We start from the raw sequence: 5,885 nt of genomic DNA, 5'->3' as shown, positions 1-5,885 counted from the left end.
GGCGCAGGAAGGAGAGAGAGAATATTAGTTGAGCCCCTCTGGGGTCCTAACATTAAAGGTAGCTCCTAGAATTAAAAAGTTTTGTGGTTGGAGTGCTTATGTTTGGTTTTGATTATATAAGGATTACTCCAGCAGTGTCTTAGAAAGAAAAGCATTGGTCTGGATCAGCTTGTAGGGAAATTTTTTTACAAGAATTAAGGTACAAAACTCTCCTGAAAAACCAGTAATCTATACTACAAATGGAGAGTGTATAGAAATAAAGTATGTAAAGGCCTTGTGAGTATATCAGTTGAATATATGCAGTGAAAATACCCCTGTATATCAAAGCTTTTGAAAAGGTAATTTTCAAATGGGGAGCATCTCTCTACACTGTATAAAACAAAGAAATATTTCACGGACTGAACATAAGCAGGGAACAAGGCATGCTACCATATCATTATGACAACATTTCCGAGAGTGAAACTAAGTAGTGAAATATGAAAAAGTTGAATAAAAAAATGAGTCTTTCTTAATGGGGATTAAAATGGTTTTGGTAAAGAAAACATGAAGCTGGGAGCTCATCATTATCTGGTCCTAAGCAAAAGAAGCTTAACCACCATATATTATGGGCTGCAGATATTAGATTTGGCAATGCAAAGAGTATCCATATTAGGCACTTATTTGGCTTTTGAATAATACCATGAGTGAAATTCTATGATGTGTAAAACTCAAGGAATCAGACAAATGCATAATTAGCATTATAATCTACAGATTCTTGAAGTACCAGTATTAATTTGATTGCTATATGCCTTGTTAAGGAGATCATTTAGAGTGCAGGTGGCATTGCCAATTTTCGCCTGATCTGGCCACAAAAAGCAGTTTATAGAAGTGACCAAACAAAAATTAACAGATGCAGACAGCTTTAAAAATGGCCAATTGGGTGAAAATCTTATCCCTCATTGCATGAAGGGGCAGATGAAGACATTTCAAAGTACAGCGTCTTCTGTAACTTCTTTCTGTGCTGCCTGCCAGCCTCAAGCTGTTTTCAGAATGGGAGGGGGGGAAAGGAGTGGAGGGAGATTGGTCTGGGGTCTTTTTAGCACTAGCTGAAGAGTGGGGCAAGTGTATTGGAGCCCTCCTGAGCTGGCTGGGGAACCCCTAGAATAAGCTCCCTCTACTCTCTTTCCTGACCCCCATTCTGAAACAGGGACAGGCTGGGAGAGAGGAGGGGCCATTGCTAGGGGAAACTGGCTGCAGCCAGCAGCTAGATTCCCATCATCGCTGGAACCAACAGTGAATTCTGTTTGGTCCGGGGGACAGCTGTAACTCAGAACGTTTCCTACAAAGCGTTCTCAGTTACAGTGAAGCGCCATGAAAGACTGGTGCTTCCTGAGACTGGGGGGGGCACAATTTGTAGGCAGCTGTGTCAAAGGTGGGGTGGTGAGTGGCAACCACCTACAGAAGCCACTGGTGGCGTTGTTGGAGAGGGTGGGGGGGTTGCAAGTGGTGGCCACCTGCAGAAGCCAGTTGCAGTGAGCAGCCACTCTCCACAGAAGCCAGCAGCAGCAGGGAGGTAGGGGGGTGATGAACAGCAACTGCCCACAGAAGCCAGTGGTAGTGGTGACCATTCCTGGGGGGGCACATGCCCCCCATGCCCCTCCCCTATGAGTAACCTATGCAGAGAGCTGTACTTCTGGCTGTACCTCCTGACCAATAATAACTAACTTCTCTGATACAAAATAGTCAGCAACAGCTATGTCATTATAATCCAAAAGACATGGCCATCACTAGTGACTGAGAAATAAAACCTGATTCTGATATCAATTATATCCATCTCCACTAACTTAAATGGATTAACTCCTGATATATATCACAGTGGACATATCTACACATGCAAATAGTGTGCCCGAATAAACTCCAGCATGGTTCATGCCAGAGTTTATTGCTCCCAGGCATAGCAATTACGCATGCAACCAGGACTACCAGCACTTTGAGCCAGGGTGGCACAGCCCCAGCTGGCAGAGGCTCGGGGGTCAGCCTGCCAGCCTAGATCTGCTACCCCCCCCAGGTCAATGTGCTGCAAAAGGGCTAGCTGGGACACAAGTGTCTACTTCCTACACATGCATTGCAGCAGAGTAAATAGCACTGCTATAGGATGATACTTGTGTCTAGCAGTACTACCCTATGGCAGAGTTAATTAGTTTACTCTGGCCTAATAGTGCTGCACATGTAGATGGTGATGCTTTACTGCAGAGCTAATTAATCATCTTTGTAGTAAAGCACATGTGTAGAGGCCCCTAGTGAATCATGCCCTATGCCAGTACATTCATGTGATGACCTGATTTGAAAATAAATCTAGCTGACAGATGTCATACTGTCAAACAGAAATTTTCTGACTGGGAAACCTAACAAACATACTGTTTTAGCTGGGAAGCATTCACTCAACATTTTCCTGGGAGAATTGCAGAAGCTAATTCAGAAATCAGAGGAGGACAGGCAGGAACACAATATATGTAGAAATGGTAAAGGCAAGATCTCAGACATCTGTACTGACATTACACAGGCCAGTCCTTTAAATCCTTGCACAGGGTTTCAGACAAGGATCTGAATAAGAATATATCAGTCAGCATGATTATATCTATATAATGTGTTGCTATAAATTAAGGAGACATATAATTGGTCCTAATTTCTTGATTTTGTTTCTCTTTATCTTAATTCACATATGAAGTTTCTTCTTTTAATCAAACATTTCCATTAGTATTTGAAACACCTAATATTATCATCAGCATGATCATTTTATTGATAATCATTTACTAGATGCTATCAGATGCATTTGACCCTATGACGAATGAAAGGGAATACACAGTAGCCACTCCAAGGATCTAAACTAAACAGACAATACACTTGATGTGCAATTCCCTCACTACTTCTTAGGTACATTGATACACTTTATGAGAGACATGCCTATTAAGAAAACACGTAAAAAGGGGAGGATGATCAGTTTGTGTACTAAACTGCAAGGGCAGTCCCATTAATAAGTGACTGGTGGGAAAAGTTGCAAAGAAATTTGAGAGTAGAAGAAAACAAAGATAGTAATCAGTCAGACAGCCTAAACAACCATTGCCCATCAAGGTGCTGCGCTATATCATAGATCTGTATTCTATTCATGTATCTGCCACATACTTTGTGCTGCCTTTTATAAACAGTTCTAGGGCAAGGTCCTCAACTGGTTTAAATCATTGCAACACAATGGAAGTTAAATAGGCATATGGCAATTTATACAGGCTGAGAATCAGACACATAGTATGCACACGTGCATGTATGTGTATGTACACAGGTAACGTTTTCTTAGGGTGGCATCTTTTATTGGACCAACTGTTTAGTTAGGATAGAGTTAGATGTGCACACAAGTTAGGGAAGTTTACACTAGTTCAGAATGAGGCCCACAAACACAATATGGTGCACACACATATTCATGTCTGGACATACACTTTCCCACAGAGAGAGAGAGAGAGAGAGAGAGAGGCTGGTAGCATGCAGTCTGGCATGTATGATTTCTATGCTAACACCCAGATATTTGATTTCCAACATGGTTCCTCCACTTACCTCTTAAAGACAAAAGAAAAGAAAAAATATCTGCACATTAAGTGGTTCCATTATAAATTCATTTGCTAGTTTTTTATTAGTACAGAGAATGATGAATTAATCTGGTATGCACTATTCCAAATAGTTCCCTCGTAATGCACCATTAATTGCACCATCACAATAAAAATCTAACAAAAAAAAAAGAACATAGGAAGGAGTCCATATGTTACTCAAAAGAGTGAGCCAACAAAGAAGCTGAATTAGTGCCATAAATTAAGAAATGCTGCAGTATGGTAAGAAAGTACTCCTTATGCTACAGCAATTCAGCCAATCACCAGAGCAATACCCAAGCTCAGTTGTTTTGTCTTAATTGAATTGCTTCTGTCACAGGATGATAGGGTCCTTGCTCAGACTTCCTGCCCTGTATCTCATCTTGGTTAAAGCTTGCTTCTGCTCCAGTGCCTGCCACATGGTTTTGGTTCAGGTGAGATGGTAATTTGGGAAGAGAAACTGCTCACCACTCATGAGGATGTTATCTAGGGTTTTGGCTATCTCACTTGCTCTGTAGCTCCCTTATTTCTCTAGCCCAAACCATGGTCTGTGAGCTCCATGGTATCCCTGTCTTTGAAGTTCTTGTCTCCTTATTCCTTAACTATCAGCCATGTTTCTGCTTTGAAGCTGAGCTCACCCGGGTTCCTGTGAGGACCTCCTCTTCACCCATTTTTAGTCTGCCCCCTCCAATACTCCAGGAAGCAACTAAAAAAAAATCAGACCCTCCAGGCTGTCTAATTAACTAAAGAAAAAATACTTCCCTTTTGCCTGGGACAGTTAAGTCCCTTTATGGTTGGGATCTTCCCAGGCCTTTCCCAGTCTGCCCAGCTTGGGCATGCTTAAACAACTCTTTTTTTGGCAGTTTCCTCCCTGCAGAAGGGACCCTCCTAATCTGGCCGTGCTTCCCCTTTTTCCTTCCTTCCGGTACCTGTTTTATCACCACTGGGTCAGCTGTTAATCAGTCTGCCCAGTATGGGTGTGTGGAGCGTCGGTTGCCTATTCAGAGAAGTTTTGGATGGATTCAGAGACCGAATCACTGAATCCAAATTGAATCAGGAGGAAAAAAACCCTCTGAATTGATTCAGAGCCTCCAAATTGATTCAGAAAAGATTCAGAAATAAGGAAGGCAGTCTTTCAGGGGAAGAGAAACTGAGAAGAGGGAGGAGGAGCAGTGGGGGTAAGACTGACATCTCTAGCTGGCCAGTGACTGTGATCTTTCCCTGAGTCCCCTTCCAATCACAGTGCTCTTGGGGAGGGACGTAGAAACAGCATATAACCATCTGTCTATAGGCTTTCTGTGCCTTTTGTGAGCTGTTTCTGCCTGAGCAACAGCTTCTAAAAGGTACTGGACTGGGGTGGTTTCCTACAAAGTCAGTCTCCTGCTAGTTTCTGTTTTTGGAAAGGATTGGATACATCTTACTAACTACAGTCCAGTGGTGAGAGCACCAGTGCACCCCCTAACAGGCTGCATTTGCCGCTTAGGTAATGGACAAGGGAGGCAGGCAGGAGGGCTGGTGCCCCCCACATGAGTGCCGGCCAGGGAAGTGGTCATGGTACTCCTTTGTGATTAGCCATGCCCCCCACGCCAAGTAAGTGAGACTGGCCGCAGGGGGACCCCCTCCACCCCAGTTGCTGACTGGTCTCTCGGGGGCATGTGACCCGCCAACTAAGGTGGCACCAGTTGTCCATGCTAGAATCCCTCTACTTATCCCTATCCAACCCATTTCTTTCAACTTATATCTATACTTGTTTTTTTTCCCAAAAATATTTTAAAAAAGAAAGCTGTGTTTTCCATAGCAGTGTGATCCATCACTGTCCAGGAAAGCACATACATTACACGCACTCACACACATACATCATAGAAGAAGAAGTCCAATATTATTAAGCACAACACAGAAGAAGTCAGACAGTCAGATGTCAGAGAAGAGGAGATATTATTTTAGCTACACAAACAACAGTAAACACAACACAGAAAAAATCAGACACAGTCACACATCAGAAAAGAAGAAGAGATATTACAGCAGCCATAAGGCCTCTGCTGCCAGTGGGAGCAAGGAGGTGGGAGCAGTACCTGTACCTGAACCTGCACCACCCCCCCTAATACAAGAAATAGCCACCAGCAGCATAATGGCAGTCTCCTCTACCCCAGTTTCATCTCCCAGCATGAGCCTCCCAGTACCAGAGAAAGAGCTGGATCTGGAACCAGGGGACCTGAATTCCCTAGCTAAAGAAATTCTGGGGAAGGAGGGGGAATCTGAGTTTGTGCTCCA

Source organism: Gavialis gangeticus, unplaced genomic scaffold (genome assembly GCF_001723915.1).
Source record: "Gavialis gangeticus isolate Ggan-Ray unplaced genomic scaffold, GavGan_comp1, whole genome shotgun sequence".
NCBI lineage: Eukaryota > Metazoa > Chordata > Crocodylia > Gavialidae > Gavialis > Gavialis gangeticus.
Note: the sequence above shows the minus strand (reverse complement) of the source record.